General features: G+C 41.6%; 1 protein-coding gene across 4 annotated transcripts in view; it reads right to left on the minus strand.

The window, feature by feature from the left end:
• FRMPD4 (FERM and PDZ domain containing 4) overlaps positions 1 to 17833 on the minus strand; it is a 556687-nt gene that overhangs the window by 289568 nt on the left and 249286 nt on the right. The window lies entirely within an intron of this gene.

A 17833-nucleotide genomic window follows, 5' to 3' on the forward strand; every position in this document is an offset into this window, starting at 1 on the left:
CCTCTCATTACTGGTGGGAATACAAAATAATAGACACTTTGGAATAGCCTGGCGATTTCTTACAAAGACAATCATCCTCTGACCATATGATTCAAAGCTTGCGCAATGTGGTATTTATTAGGAGTTGACAACGTACATTCACACAAAAACTTTAGTGTGGATGTCTACAGCATTTTTATTCATAATTGAAAACAACCAAGACATGTGAAGGGTTAAATAAAGTGGTGAAGGGTAGTGAAGGGTTAAATAAAGTGTGTTATACCCAGACAGGAGAGTAGTACTTAGTGCTAAAAACAAGTGAGCTATAAAGCCATGAAAAGAAACACTGAAAACTCAAATACCTATTAACAAGTCAAACAAGCCAACATGAGAAGGGTACATACCCCAGAACGTTCTGGAAAAAGCGAAACGGTGGAGATAGTAAAATGATCAGAGAAGACAAGACTTAGAGGGATGAGGAGGTGGAGCACAGAAGATTCCTGGAGGAGGGAAACTACTCCATGTAATACTAGAATGGTACATACATGCCATTATACATTTGTCCAAAGACACAGTGTACAACACTGAGAGTGAGCTATAATTTTATCTAAGCTATGGACACCGGACGATTATGATGGGTCAATGTAGGTTCATTGATCCTAACAAATATACCGCTCTGATAGGGAATGCTGCTAATGAGGGAGGCTTGTATTAGTGGGGACAGGGGATATATGGAAAATCTCTGGACAGTTCCCTTAACTTTGCTGTAAACCTCAAACTGCTCTACGAAATAAACTCTTAAAACACAATCAAATTCCTGTCAAGGCCCTACCCCCTGAGATGAAGATTTAAATGATTTTTGGCGGTGGGGGGGGCATATGGAGAGGGGGTGTTGTGCACTGACATCAGTATTTTTAAATACTCTTCAAGTGTTATTAATGGCCTAGGCTGAACACCTATATTTAAACAAGGAGGGAACATACAAGAACATGCAAGCCAGTTCTATGAGCCACCTACTATTGTAAATGAAGTTTTATTGGAATATACCCATTTTCATTTGTTTACATATTATCTACGGCTACACTCATGGCCTAATAGTAAACAAGGACTTTCCGGATGCCAAAGTTGAAATTGTTTTTGACCTGGTCCATTACTGAAACAGCTTCTGAACACTGCTTTAAGTGATTGATGCTAAGAGAGGAATAGCTTAAGAAGAAAAGTCTATTTACCCCACAGATTGCTGGCTGATTCTAAGAAGAAGCAGAGGAAAGAAGGACCTAGGTTTCATCCCCAGTACCCAATAGTAGAACAAAGACAAATTGTGTTCACCCAGATGGAACATCCACAAGATGTCATACCAACAATGTGCTTTATGGCAACCTTCCCAAACTTTGAACTTCACTCAGACCTTTACTTGTAATTTTCCATAACAGAAATTATAGATGATAAGAGGAAACGTTAAACAAAACTACAAGAAAGCAATTTTCCAGATCGTGAAATGAGATATGCCACGGGACAGGACTTCTTCCACCACCATGATGAAACAAAAGGCAGGCAGTTAGTCTACATGAATGAGAACCTAGACATGGGGGCCTCTACTGGATGCAAGTTAACCACATATTTGGGGAACACCTGAGAAAAGCTGAATACAATCTGGGGATTGCATGATTTGAAGAGTGTGTGCTATGCAGTATACATAAGCAAATATATTTGTTAAAGGTACAGGCTGAAGCATGTGCAGTATATAATCATGATTTCTGTCATTTCTTTTAAAATCCTTCTTCCAAATCAAGCGCAGATAGAGCAAAACCTTAATAATTTTTATATCTATGTGATAAAAAGATGAGGAAGGTGCTGAGGTGTCATTGTACCATTCTCTGGGCCTTTTTCTGTATTAGAAGTATTCTTAATTAAAGATCTAGGGCGCCTGGGTGGCTCGGTCCGTTAAGCATCTACCTTCAGCCCAGGTCATGATCTCCGAGTCTCACGATCGAGTCCCGTGTCAGGCTCCCTGCTCAGCGGGGAGTCTGCTTCTTCCTCTGGCCCTCCCCCATCTCATTCTCTTTCTCTCTCTCAAACAAATAAAGAAAAATCTTAAAAAAAAAAAAATCTAAGAAAGGTGACATGTGGTCACATCCACAACACGAATAGTAGGTCAGGCTGGTAAAAGCATCCTGAAGCACGGGCATCAAACTCAGCATGCCAACACACTAAAAAAATGGGCCAACATCATGAACTCACTGAAGAGAAGATATAGCAACACAGGAAGAGGAGGGAGATTGAATTTCCCAGAGACGAAGGCCGAAGAAGAACCAGTAAGGAGCAGACAGCATCCATGCGTGAGGACACCATCGTGCGCATGTGCGGCTGGGACCTGTGTCGCTCCTCTAGTCAACATGAATTCTCTAAGTGCTCAGGTCCTGTTCTAAATGCTGGAGGGACAGCAATTCACAGGACAGGCAGGGCTCACAGGATATTCCACCCTTAGGAGCAGTGGAGGGGACATGGGAGGAGTGATAAATAAGCAAAATAACAAATGCAAATGTCTAAGATCCTAAAAGCCACCTAGAAACCCAAGCGAGGAGACGGGATAGCGTGGAAAGAGTAGAAAGGGGGAGCTACTTGAGATGGAGTGTCAGGACACTCAGGCCTTTTCTCAGGAGACCGGAGTATGAAGATCTGAGGAAATAAAACATTGTAAAAGGAGACACAGGATATAGGAACTCTGAGACAGGAAGAAAGTGGATGGGTTACAAAACAAAGAATAGCAAGTATGAGCAGTGCGAAACGAGGGGCGGGGGGCGGGGAGGCCCGATCCTCAAGTGGGAAGGACTGGGAAGCAGGGCAAGCTTAGCACAACCATGTGGGACCTGAAGAGGATTTGAGAGTCGATTTTTGGTGCAGTGGGAAGACACTAGTGCAATTCAGAGCAGGGGCTTAACAGGATCAAGGCGTGTCCTTGAAAGAACTTTCTGGCTGTTCCATAAAGAATGAAAGAGGAAGAGTGGAAGCAAGAAGGGCGTTAAAGAACCAGGTGAAGCGACACAGGTGAGTTTTGAAGGCGGACCTTCCTGAAAAATTGTAGGGAGCAAACAAAAGGGGCAAATTCCCGAATCAAGGCAACACATGGGATGTGGAGAGATTAGTGAGGGGGGCAGAGGAAGCAGGGATCACTGTGGCATTTCACGGAAATGTCCGCAATGATGAAATTTACTGAGGCAGGGAAAGTCTCTTCATCTTACAAGCAATTAGTTTTCTTTCTGGAACACCCGAAGCTTTATTCTCACTCAAAGTCATTAGATTTCTCTTCCCTCTTCCCGGAACATTTCTTCCCTCAGATCTCACGAGTCACATGTAATCCAAGAAGCCACCTTCACACAGAATACTGTTCCTGACTACTCTGCCTTAAATAGGATGGGAAGCAGTAGGGACTGGAGACTACTAACTGGCTTTAATGGAGAAAGCCTGGATTACAAAGGATGTGAGAGGTGGTACCGGGTCCATCTCACCAAAAGTAGGCATGACAACGTCAAAATACTGGTTGCATTTAGAAGAACTAGGGTCTTCCTCCTCCTTTACCTTTGCTTCTTCTTCTTCTTGACAACCTTGAGAATCAAGGCTGTCACTTCCCTAAGACAGGCCAAGGTGCCATGGGTTTCACCTCAGAGCACACAAGCAGTTATGGCCACCAACCCACGATGGCCCAAGATGGCCTCATTCTCATCCTCTAGGACCATGCCTACCCAGAGCGTGACTTGACTTTCTGGAAAAAACTGCACCTGTGCTCACCTCTACACTTGTTCCTCACCTTCTCTGCACAAGAAGACAACAGCTCTGACTATCTTTGCTCTCCCAAGGCACCCAGTACATTACTTTGTACATGAATAAATTAGCAATACTTTGCACTAATTTGCAAATAAACTATTTGTGGAATGAATGAATCTGTAACTATTGGAAACAGGAGACTTCAGATCTCTTACAGTATCACATAAATCCTTATTATATCTAAGAAATATCCATATGATCATATTTCTAAAGGCCAATTAACTGTATAAAACCAATATTCCTTAATTATCATCTGTGCCAAATTAACTAACACATCCAACTTATGTTAGATATTTACTCCTCTTTACTTATTTCCACATTTATCTCTGGCACATTTGGTCCTCCAGAGACAGGGAGGGTGTTGGGGGATAAGAATAACAAGGAAAATCTGGAACATAAGAAAGACCTGAAATGAGGATTAACATAAGCCAAAAACTCTTAGAAGCAAGTGTCCTCAGAATGTCACTCAGCCTGCCATGAGCTGCTGAAATAGGCCAACATTCCCATGAACATTTCTATTTGTATAGATGGAGAATAATATTTTCCAGAGAGGAAAAAATGGAAGAGAGAGGGAGAAAAGAAAGAGGAGGATGAAATTAATTTGCTGTTCGAAACTGACCAAAACTGAAGGTTGTAATTGATTTCAACTACGTTTAAGTTGTCCAGTTTTCTACTAAAAAATTAAATGGACATGTAACAGGAACATTAGATTTCCCGTTAAAGACAGATTTTCTTCCGTGAAGATCTAGCTTAAGCTGAGGGCTATGCAATTTAATTATGTTCTAACAAAACATGAGAATTAATCCTTTCTATGAGACTTACTAAAATGGGAATTAGGAGATTTTTAGCTTCAGGATTCTGTGTCCTTTTCATTCTAGGTTAGAACATAACTTCCAAATATTCTCTTAACATGAGGGTTATCACAAAATCTTTCCTGCCCTTAAACTATCAAAAAAGGAACAGTAATAAAACAAACTATACTTCAAAATGATGAAACGCTTTGGTAATCATGACATTTGGCCACAACTTATTTGCAAACCAAACTGGAAATCAAACTGAAAAGGTATAAAAGTTATATAAATTAGAGTGGTGGTTTTGCATGCATCCTAGGTGGAAAAGGACACTAATAATACCAAGATAGGAGTAGAAAATGCAGAAGAGTAATGCCCACAAAATCACACTTTATAGTTGTGAAATGACAATGATTAATGTCACTCGCCTTTACATCAAATGAACTTGATCCACATAGGTCACGGAGCTTGCTGCATTCAAACATGTAGTGACATCCAAGGTAGGGACCATTAGAACGAATACTCCTCCAATTATTTTATGCTCTGCACTCTGTCAGTTGGCGTTTCCTCTCTGCTTTCAGCAGATTTCCCAAAAGGAGAAGATGTTTGCCCATTTTCTAATCAAAAAGCTATCGCGGTGAATTAAATATGACAAATATGAAGAAGCAGATGGTTAAACGTACTTTCTAAAAACCTCACGGAAGGTTAATGCTACTAATTATTTTACATGGACTTAATTTCACCTCAGTATGGGGGCAGAACATTGTTATACACTCAAGAAAAGGGGTTTATTAATAAATGTACTCTGGGCAGAACGCCTCTGTCAAATTCCCCATGTAAGGAATTAGAAGCATGAGCAAATAGCAGCATTGATTTCCTTCTAAGGCTATTTTGCCAAAAAATACAGATTTAAGAAACCAATACGAGCCAACATTATCATACCTAAGGAATATCCACAAAAGCTTATGTTCCAGAACAAATAAAAACTGAAGTGGACTGTTACGGCATAAATATTTGGGACAAAGCTTCAGTGTCCACACTGTATTGATATTTAGGGGCCTTGAGGAACTCATAAGATGCTGTTATTTAAAAACAATCTAGGGGCACCTGGGGGGCTCAGTCGGTGAAGCCACTGCCTTCAGCTCAGGTCATGATCTCAGGGGCCTGGGATCAAGTCCCACATCAGGCTCCATGTTCAGTGGGGAGCCTGCTTCTCCCTCTCCCTCTGGCTGCCGCTCCCCCTGCTTGTGCTCTCTCCCTTTCCCTCTCTCTCTGACAAATAATTAACTAAAATCTTTTAAAAAATTAAAATTAAAAAACTCTATATCAAGTATCTACAACTCTATCTCCATCTCTACACCCAACAGCATGCCTTATTTACATTTATGTCGCCGATGAGATAGAAACTCCTGAGTGCCCCAAACATGCACCAGTGAAGCAGGTAGACTGGAACCTTCCTCAGGGACCCTGCTGCCTAGAGGGCGGTGCAACATCGTTTCATGAGCACTCAAGTGACGGCAGGTGCAGAACTCTGGAGACTCCCTTAAACTAGCAGCTACACCAGGCTGAGAGGCCAAGGAAAGACAGAGGCTTTGTGGCTCACTGGAATGCCTTGTGCACCTGAGTCCTGATACGATGTTGAGGCAGGTCCCCAGATATGTTCGAAATCACCATCAGCCTACTGCAGAAAGTACTGTAATACACAGAACAATCGGGGCACAAAAGACGAAAACAGTATCACTGTTGTCACATGTAAAATAATTTCAGCCAAAGAGATAGCTGCAGATTTCCTTGCAAAGGAGTTACTGCAAATAAGCCAAACTCATTTGTGGGGATGAGTTCTGTTTCCCCTTATTTTGTCATACTGTTCCTTCCTCCTTGGTAATTCCTTATAAAGTGAATGAGCATGTTGGACCTCCTCTGCCTTTAAAAACAATGGTGAAAAAAACAAAACAAACAAACAAAAAAAAACAATGGTGATCAGGGGCGCCTGGGTGGCTCAGTCAGTTAGGCATCTGCCTCGGGATTTCAGCTCAGGTCATGATCTTGGGATCCTGGGATCCAGCCCCACTTCCAGGCTCCCTGCTCAGCACAGACTCTGCTTGAGATTTGCTCTCCATCTCTTCCTCTGGCCCTCCCCCTGCGCTTTCTCTCTCTCTTGAAATAAATGCATAAAATTGTTAAATAAAATAGAAATCATAATTTAGGACTGACTAACATGACCTTGTAGCCCTGAAATTATCATGGTCACCACATCCTCCAAACAGAAGGATGTCCCAGGTTGGAGGAATAATATTGTCCAGCCAGGAAGAACAAAAATAACAAAAATAATGAAAGTTATTACTATAACATGGGACTCTCCCAGCCAAGGACTTAGAACCACACCGTATAGAGAAGCTAGTCAGGATCACTGCTGCTAATCGCTAGAGCCAGGTATAGGCGTCACCCTTTCCTCTGGAAGCCAAGGGGAGAAGTTTGCCTATGACCACCGAAGTCACAGCCTAACAAACATGGCCGGAAAATGTAGGTATGTAAAAAACCAAAACTATCCCCTCCCTTACTGAGACATGTTCTATTTCATATCTTTGGTTTCAACAAAAAACAGGACTTTTTTTTTTTTTTTATTTGACAGAGAGAAATCACAAGTAGACGGAGAGGCAGGCAGAGAGAGAGAGAGAGAGAAGCAGGCTCCCTGCTGAGCAGAGAGCCCGATGCGGGACTCGATCCCAGGACCCTGAGATCATGACCTGAGCTAAAGGCAGCAGCTTAACCCACTGAGCCACCCAGGCTCCCAAAAAACAGGACTTCTTGATCCATTTTCCAAAACTGTATGGCTTGAAACTCTGGAATGTATTCTTCTATTGTCATTGGAAATCAATTGAACCTGCTCACTTAATCTCCACATGTAATCTTCCTCTGTCACTTACACTGCTTAAACACCACCCGTATACTCCTGCCCATTGTTATCACACAGTGTGTGTTTTCCAAAATGTATGCCACACACATAATGCTACTTACAAGAGATGTAATTTTGTTTATAAATTTGTGGGGGTTTTGGAATAAAAAAATTCTGAAAAATACAGGAAATCCTTCACTCCTGCTGACCCAGGTTAGAGAGCTGTTACCCAAGTCTGGGGTCCTAGGATACTCACTCAGATTCTGCTCTATCTTGAGGACAGTGAGTTTGGTCGTGCGAAGAGTAAGAGACCAAGAGACCATCTTTTTCTCTGAAAATCAATCTCTTGGTTGGGGAGACGGGTCATGGGAATGCATCCTAGGGCTGTCCTGCTCAACACATTTCATGGATACGGGCCCCAGAACTCAACACAGCCAGCGCTGGGCTGGGCTCCTCACCTCCTGGGAAATAACTCTTGTGTAATTTATGAGCATATTCATAAGACACATTGAAAATGACTTAGGAAGCAAAAAAAAAACATGGGTGCCTGGATGGCTCAGTAGGTTAAGAGACCACTTTCAGTTCAGGACATGATCTTTGGGTCCTGGGATCAAGTCCCGCATCAGGCTCCCTCTGCCCCTCCCCCCGCCCGTGCTTGCATGCTCTCTCTCAAATAAATAAATAAAATATAAACAACAACAACAAAACAAGAAAATCACCAAATGATTCAACTGCTAGTAAAAGAAAAATGAATCACAATGAGACGATTTTCTTTTCAAATTAATAAAGATGCAAAACACAATGTGGGTAATCAATCTCTTGGTGGGTACAAAAAAAACCTCTTACAAATTGATTTTAGGAGTGGAAGCACAGAAACTGCTTACACAGTAACATGAAGAGAGGCACTTGCAAACACACGTGTACACATGTACGACATAAAATTGTAATTATGGTTTCAGGGTGAATAAAGTTTTCTTTAAAAAAATCTCCAAACCAGGACAGATGCGAGGCAAGAAGTGTACGAATGACAAAACACTCAGACAATTGGACTTGTAGCTCTATGTTCTCCTCACTCCTTCTCTCTCTGCATTTCTATATTGTTGTGACTTCTTTAATGGGCACCAATTTTCCTGAAGGATAATAGTAAGTATTTATATTTCATAGGGTTCCTGAGTCCACCAGCCATACATGTCTGCATGCCACTACAACCTAACAGCAGTTCCTAAGAAGACATGTGGAGAGTAGAGATGATATGGCTAAACCAGAAAACACTAAGCATTAGGAAGTTATCAACAGACATCAGGGAAAATCACATGCCAGTTTTTACTATCATAAATAGGGTTTCTCATAAACGATTTACATGAAAGATGGCTAGTTGTCTACCCATTCTCCAGGGCCCTTTCACACCATGGACATTGCTGAGATCAATCCAGCCAGGCCCCAGGGACAATGTTTTCTGGCCTCTCTTATTTCTAAGAAAGAGCTGGAACCACACACTGGGCAATGGAATGTGGGTACAATCAGGTCAGTCCCTTCCACACCTGCCCATTAAAATAGGCAAGTGTCCATGCTTTCTCTTTCCACACCTGTCTACTGACGATCAAGGTCCAAGTCAACCCCAGAAACGCCAGGTTTGGAAGAGCAAAGCTGCCCCCAGCTTTGGTGGTTGAATGACCAAATCCAGGAGAAGATTTACCCCCCACCAGGCCCTGACACCAACTGGGCTTTGTTGTATTTGTTGAGACCAAGATTTCTATGATTTTAGGACTGGATGATGAATATCACAGCCACCCACATTATCCTAAGTCATAGCAGAAACTGCCATGAACCCATCCAAAAAGCTTGCATTCCCTTGTACTCCTTACATAGTAGGACGTCATACTATGGGGGTACCAGGGGGGCTCAGTCAGTTAAGCATCTGCCTTCTGCTCAGGTCCTGATCTCATGGTCCTGGGATCACGTCCAGAATCCAGCTCCCTGCTCCACGGGGAGCCTGCTTTTCCCTCTCCTTCGGCTCCTCTCCCCTGCTTGTGCTCTCTAACTCATCTCCCTCTCATTCTCTATCGAATAAACAAATAAAAGCTTTTTTTTAAAGGGTATTATACTATGAGACTAAAACTGAATATGTTCTAATAGATGAAAATTGCAACAACAACAAAAAAAAAAAGATGGTATAAACTAAAACTGAAAAACTGTTTACCTTCAGGGAGCTCTGAAATCTTTCACTTTTCTCTAATCTGTAAGGTTACACATTCTTTCCAAAACAGTAATCACTCAGCCCAGTTGAAAGCACTATTAAACTGTATATAGACATTCAGTAAAATATACACTCAAAACGACAACCGAGTTAAAGAAAGGTCTCCAGAGCCCCAAATAAGGTTTCAAGGGAAAATACATCAGGGAACCGTAGATAGAAATAACTTTGATATTTTCCAGGTAATGTGAATGAACCACCTATTAATAACATCCGTATAAAAATTTTGAAGATGTAATATATTCATCCTTATTAGAGGAGGAACTGGAAACAAATTTGCAAGTTGCTTTTGTGAAAACTTGTTAGTTTGTAAATTAAAATATAGTGCATATCATAATCTTTGTGGGAAGAAACCCAAATAAGAGAGGGGTCAATTTGATGCCTTTTATATCCTCAAGGGAACTCCTTTTAATTCTCCAAGTCAAACCGGCCCTAAGAAAAGGTTTGCTTGTAGGCCTAATTAACTTCCATTCCACGACCACCCAGTTTTCCAGGGAAGCCACAAGGAACTAATTAATCAACCAGTGTGCCTGTCAACAGAGCTTAACTAAGTCTGTTGTTCCTGGTGCCTCACAGGAAAGGTACAGACCTATAATTGCTATTGGTCAGTGCCCAACACCTACACCAACAGATGTCTGTTAGTTAAATTTGTCAACACGACCAAATAACTAGGGAATTTCATGCTTCAAATGAGACAAGCTGGACCCAGGCTTCTCTGAACCCAGGAACTGCCCACCAAGAATATGCTGGAAGCACAGGACATGCACGAAAATCTCATTCATCTGCACCACATGGTGTGCAAAAATGATGCAATGCCTGAGTGCAACATCCCGCCGAAATCTTCATAACGAAGTATTCTGCAGTGTGCGTATTCCACGGATGAGCATTTTGAGTCAGATCACAAGGAAATCCAAACATGGGGATTAAAAAAAGAATCTACTGCAAGTTTGCATGGTGGTTCCATGTTATGCATTAGCAACCCAACAAATGACATTTTCCCTACCAAAGCGAAGGAAGGAAGGAAGGAAGGGAGGGAGGGAGGAAGGAAGGGAGAGAGAACATAACCGCTGACTCCCATTAGTTGCCCACAGGAGAATTTTTCAATTGGTGGCCCAGGTACAACTGATACCATTTGAAACCATTTACACGAAGGATAATTTTTATTTTGTTTTAAAATATAACTACAGGGGTGCCTGGGTGGCTCAGTTGTTAAGCATCTGCCTTTGGCTCAGGTCATGTTCCCAGGGTCCTGGGATTGAGCCCTGCGTCGGGCTCCCTGCTCAGTGGGAAGTCTGCTTCTCCCTCTCCTGCTCCCCCTGCTGTGTTCCCCCTCTCACTGTCTCTCCCTCTGTCAAATAATAAGATCTTAAAATAAAATAAAATACAACTACAGGGGTGCCTGGATGGCTCAGTTGGTTAAGCATTTTTGGCTCCGGTCATGATCTCAAGGGTCCAGAGTTGGGAGTCTTGCAAGGAACTCCACACTCATTTGGGACTCTGCTTGGGGTCCTTTCCCTAAGCCACTGCCCCAACAATGTGTTTGTTTATTCTCTAGCTCTCTAAAAAAAATAATATTAATAAATTAATCTTAGGAAGGAAAGAAGAAAAGAAAGAAAAAGAAAAGAAGGAAGGAAGGAAAATGCAAATAAAGCAATACCTAAATGAGAAATGACAAGTGCCAGAAAGAAGAAACTGGTAACAGGGTAAAGGTAAAAACAAATTCCATTTGTCAGTTGGCCTGGAAAAGGAACCACGATTCTCTTTCACCATCCTACATACTTATTTTTTTTAATTTTTTTAAGGTTTTATTTATTTATTTGACACACAGAGAGAGAGATCACAAGTAGGCAGAGAGGCAGGCAGAGAAAGAGAGTGGGGAAGCAGGCTCCCCGCTCAGCAGAGAGCCCGATGCGGAGGCTCGATCCCAGGACCCTGAGATCATGACCTGAGCCGAAGGCAGAGGCTTAACCCACTGAGCCCCCCAGGCGCCCCCATACTTATTTTAAAATTTCCTCATTCCACCATCTCTTAGCTTCAGCACGGAGACATGTGGTTCTTTCTCAGCATTAAGTTCTAGGAGTCCACCATGATTCTGTCCTCCTTCAATGGCTTTTCTTTTCGTTTTGACAACCATCACTCAATGGCAGCAAAATGAATAAGTCATGACACGTCCATGTGGATGTCAACAATATTGCCTGTTCTTATTATCACACACAAAACGTGATTTCACATAAAGTTTACACAATGGACACAGATGCTTATTTTTCATAAGTTGTCAAGCAGCTAAGATTTTCTTTAAAAGCTCTGGTGTTTCAAAATGTGTCTGGTAGAGCTGTACTAAAATATTTCATTACCTTCTACTCCCTCAGGGGTGAAAATGCTATCCTGCCAGCTGCATTACTTGAGAAAAATTACGTGCAAATTCTCAACCTTCTTGGAGACAGACATTACTCAAAAGCAATGTAATCTTCAGTAATTTTCATGAAAACTCAGTATATTGGTTCAAAAAATATCAACAAAACAAAAAATGCTCTTGCTTTAAAAAAGAAGTGATCAGTAGTTTGGCTCTTTTCAAAATGAGGCCTGTAAACATGTAAACAATTTAGAATGGATATTAATGAAATACAATGACTCCTTAGAATTCACACTTCAGTTCAATACCTACTTAATTCTCTTACAGACAAGTAAAAGATAGGCCAAGCCAATCTTAACTTAGATTAATCATGTGTCTTTTTAAAAAATTACCTCTGTATATAAGGAAATCCTATTAGGGAATTATTCATTTTTTAATTTATTCTTAAAGATTCATTCATTTATTTGAGAGAGAGAGAGAGAGAGAGAGAGAGAATGAGAGACACTTAGCCAAGGAGTAGAGGGAGGGGCAGAGAAAAAGAATCTTCCAGCAGACTCCCTGTTCAGCACAGGAGCCTGAGGCAGGGCTCCATCTGAGGGTCCAAGAGATAGGACCTGAGCAGAAACCAAAAGTCAGAAGCTTAATGTACTGAGCCACCCAGGAGCCCCTCTATTAAGGAACTACGAATGAAGGGGAAAAAAGATAATGGAAATTTACGTAAGAATTTTTTCCAACTTATTCCTTTCTCCTTGAAGAAACAGAAAAAAATAAAAACACATGCAAGTTGGTGCAGCCACTCTGGAAAACAGTGTAGAGATTCCTTCAGAGACTAAAAATAGAGCTTCCCTGCAATTGCACTACTGGGTATTTACCCCAAAGATACAGATGTCATGAAAAGAAGGGCCATCTGTACCCCAATGTTCATAGCAGCAATGGCCACGGTCGCCAAACTGTGGAAAGAACCAAGATGCCCTTCAACGGACGAATGGATAAAGAAGATGTGGTCCATATACACTATGGAGTATTATTCCTTCACCAGAAAGGACGAATACCCAACTTTTGTATCAACATGGACGGGACTGGAAGAGATGATGCTGAGTGAAATAAGTCAAGCAGAGAGAGCCAATTATCCTATGGTTTTGCTTACTGGTGGCACATAAAGAATAACAGAGAGGACCTGGGGAGATGGAGAGAAGTGAGTTGGGAGAAACCGGAGGGGGAGGCGAACCATGAGAGACTGTGGACTCTGAGAAATGGACTGAGGGTTTTGGAGGGGAGGGGGTGAGGGTTTGGGTGAGCCTCATGGTGGGTATTGTGGAAGGCACATATTGCAATATGGAGCACTGGGTGTGGTGCATAAACAATGAATTCTGGAACACTGAAAAGAAATTTAAAAAATAATTAAAAAATTTTAAAAAGAAATAAAAACACAGAAAAAATGCTTTAAGAATGCCCAATAATAAGTTTACCAGGAAAATACAAAATACTCAATTAGAACTGAATCTCAGATAAACATGTAAACCATCGCCTATTATTATCTATATAATATAGAAACATTAATTATTATTTATTACATAAATCTGGCAACTTTACAAGTCATCCTTTATTTCTTAAGAACTAGGGATATTGAGGCAAGAATCATGACACATAAGACACAGAAAAGAAAAGTGCCAAAACTTAAAAACTGGATTTGCATTCCCTGTCAGCCAGACCACTGATGTAAACAGTTCACATCTTCTCTATCAAACTTTCAAAAGTGGAGAGATAGAAAATGATGTCTTAATGAATGCAGACATATTTTAAAATGGCATGCTTTGTGGGGCGCTCGAGTGACTCAACTGTTAGGCATCCAACTCTTGATTTTGGCTCAGGTCATGATCTCGGGGTCATCAGATCAATCCTCGCATGGGGCTCTGCGCTCGGTGGAGGGTCGGCTTGTGGCTCTCTCTCCCTCTCTGATAAACAAATAAAATCTTGAAAAATAAAATAAGATAAATAAAATAAAATAGAAGATATGCTTTTATCTCCAGGATATGGGGAGGAAAAGGATAGTAATGGAGTCACTTTGATCTCATTTGGAAAATGATAGACAAAGGCAGAAAGAGTTTGTGTTCAAGACTCCAGCTCATAGGCACATGTGGCTCTTTATTTTTAGATTAATTAAAATTAAATTAAATAGAAAATGTAGTTCTAAACTCTTGATTTCAAGCACGGAGTGGCCACATATGGCCATGATCATAGCTTTTTACCATTGCAGGAAGCTGTGTTGGACAAGGTAGGCTAAGACCCCTGTAAGGCCCTACTTAGCAGAGGCTGGCATTTCTGTTGGGCTGATATGGAGGTAGCAGAAGCAACAACTCAGTAAGCACCCAGCCTCAGGGTGCAGTCCTATCACGGGTGGGGCCCTATGGTCCTACTCTACCCAGATGCTCTCCACACCTCCTTCAGGAGCCTCAAGCAACAGCATTTTCAGCATTTTACCCTGTGGTAAGGTTACTCCAGGGAGGACAGAGCCCTGGGGCAGGAGTCAGGAGTCTGAGAACCTGGCTTCAGAGTCAGCTCTCTGGCCTCTAGTAAGTTCCATTCCTTCACTGTACTGTCACTTCCTCATTTCCAAAATGAGGGCCAGAAAAGGGCTGATTGCTACCAGGTGCTCTAGCTCTCCGATGCCGTGATGGGATGAGCCCCCGGCACTGAGACAGGAGACCCAGGGAGCAGGAGCAAATCGAGAGGATAACCAGAAATGCAGCTTGCCTAATTTGCTTCCAGCCATCACAGAAGCACGGCGAGTTCTCCAAGGGCAGCGCACCATGCTGGGGATTCATTATTCATACATGTGTGCAGGTAGCAATAACTTCTGTTCAAACTGTCACCCCTGGAGAAGCTCTCTGTCTCCTTCTTGACAAACTAAAGACTCGAAATGTCAATAGTCTGATTTGCATTATTCTGCTCTCCCCTTCCCAATTTTAATCATGTAAATAAGGGCGGGAGGTGGGGGGGGATAACCAGTGACTGCGCAGTAAGGATTATCATTGTCTTTAAGGAATTTTACTTATTAAAAAAATTCAAAACATTTCTCTAAAGAAGCAGTCTGTGAGATGTTTATGACTCCGAGTTTCAGATGGTCTCACTCTCTAAGGTAAGGGAATTCAAAGGAGCATCTCTTACAGGCCTTGTGCTCCACGAGACCGACTCTGTCAAGGACCACTAATTTTTTCCACGCCTTTCCAGAAACCTCAGAGATTCTGATACACAGTGAACTTGCTGAGACAAAAGGAAGAATGAATTTACACTTGATTTCCATCCACATGCTCTTGATGACATTTTTAAAAGACCTCTTGAGCCCTTAGGGTGATATCAGATATCTATCAGAGGAAAGCAAACAGACGATTTCCAAAAGAAAGAAAGACCCAAGAAATTCCGGAAGTCCACATAACTTGTGAGAAACATCCTAAGTAATTCATTTGAGACTTCCCTTCATCATCACTGAGCCACACAGCCAAAAACCAACCAACCAACCAAACAAACAAACAAACAAACAAAAAAACCCCTACTGAACTCGTGGGAACACCTATTCCCAGCCACTTCAGAGGCCACTGACCCTCTGAAGTCAGAGGGTCCCAAATGTGATTGCTAGGGACCCAGTCCCATTGAACAATTCCGGCATTTTAGGGGTAAAGACAAAGGGAATCTGAAAGTGAAGCTGTGCTCCTTTGTTGCATTATCTAGGAATACCAAACATCCTGGAGAGCACAAGTAATGCAGATTAAACACTGTGCAAAAATCTGCACTTTGATTAGAGGGAAAGAATTGACAAAGTAACCATCCCTCAAAGATGTGGTATAAACTGGAGCTTTCGAGAAAACTCCACAAAGGTAAAAAGTTGTCATGACTCAAGTAAAGAGAAAAACTTCACCTGTTCATTATTTATGAACAATTTTATTTCTATTTCATTGGGTTTTCCTTTCTTGTTAATTTTTAAACATACACAATTTATACTCTCCCTTGCATGTGAATGACAGATTGAATCCTTGGACCAAAACAAACTTAAACAGCAGTGGCCCTGGGTTTTGGTAAGCTACCGTTGATTCCTACAACACGTTACTCCTCCTTCACAAAACTAATGTTTAATATCAGAGCCTGGTACTTAAGTTAGCTGCATGTGGGAATATTCTAGAAAGACTAGAAATGACAACAATCAAAGCTAATAATTTATAAGACCATTTTCAGGTTGCTTTCTAACACAGTCACAATTTCAGTATCTCCTCCAGTAGACATGAAGTGAATTAAATCTGGGGTTAAAACTTGGCACAGTCCTGCTTGGGAGCTACCTGACAGCCAACAGCGAACATTCCTGGAGGCAATATATAAAATGGGAATGGGAAATGGGAGATGAGGAAACATCTGGGAAGTTTGATGGAGAGTCTCTGCTAACATTACTAATTATACAAAATAATACTCTGGTCACAGTTCAGAACTTCTCTTCCTTAAAAAGCAAAGTCTTCTATACATTCACAAGAATGCATCTCAGGATCAAATATGGGATGAGTCTTATACATTTTGTCTAACATATACAATACATAAATCTTTTTTTTTAAAGATTTTATTCACTTACTTGACAGAGAGAGACACAGCAAGAGAGGGAGCACAAGCAGGGGGAGTGGGACAGGGAGAAGCTGGGTCCCTGCTGAGCTGGGAGCCCGACGCGGGGCTCGATCCCAGGACCCCCAGAATCATGACCTGAGCCGAAGGCTGACACCTAACAACTGAGCCACCCAGGCGCCTCACAATAGATAAACCTTAAGCGTATAGCTGAGTTTGTCCATATGTATGTACCCGCACAGCCAACACCCATGCCAAGATACAGTTCAGCACCCAGATGTCTGTGTCCTATCCAAACCTAGCCGTTATCCACCTGGCACCTAGCGCTAACCCCTTGTGTGACTTCTATCACTGTACATTAGCTGAACCTGTTTTTATTCATCGTCTCAATGGAATCGTACAGAGTACAAATTTTGATCTGGCTTTCTTCACTCAAACACTACGTCCCTATGACAGTAGCTGGTTCATTGCATCGCTCTATACTGATTTCATTGTTGAACTAAACCACTATCTGATAGAGGGCAGGGGGGGCCCGATACTCCAGAAGTAATGTAAAGCTAGCAATGAAAGAATCGTCACAGTGACAACTGAGGTGATCAGTAGATCGTGACACCACAGTTGGACGCGGACACTGGCTTTCAGCCCAATGAAGACCACAACCGAGCCAGACCGACCAATTGTATGAGGAGGAAGAGAAGGGGAAAGAAGGGGCAAAAAGTTCCAGATGATCTCAGGATTTGTTTTCTGTCAAACCATTCTACTCCTTTGGTGCTCACACACTGGTTTTATTAAAAAAAACACAAAAATTCCTGAAGTGATACAAGTACATCAAATTAGGAAGAGTAAGACTATTAATATAATTTTTATTAAATCCCATAAACAAGAGAGATTTCCAACAAGATGTTGATACATGATTAATTCACTTTAATTATGTCTTTCTTATTTACCTGATTTAAGTTCTCTCTTCAATCATGACATGTTATTAAAAAGGTGCCTTCATAGACATAACTTTCCTTCTGCAATCTTCCCGTCTCTGAGTGAGATTCATTTCACTTTATAATCAATAAGCCTTGTGTTCCATTGTGCCTCCTTCAGCCGGCTGCTTTCACATTATTTAATCTGCCTTAGCGATT

Source organism: Neovison vison, chromosome X (assembly GCF_020171115.1).
Source record: "Neovison vison isolate M4711 chromosome X, ASM_NN_V1, whole genome shotgun sequence".
Classification (NCBI taxonomy): domain Eukaryota; kingdom Metazoa; phylum Chordata; class Mammalia; order Carnivora; family Mustelidae; genus Neogale; species Neogale vison.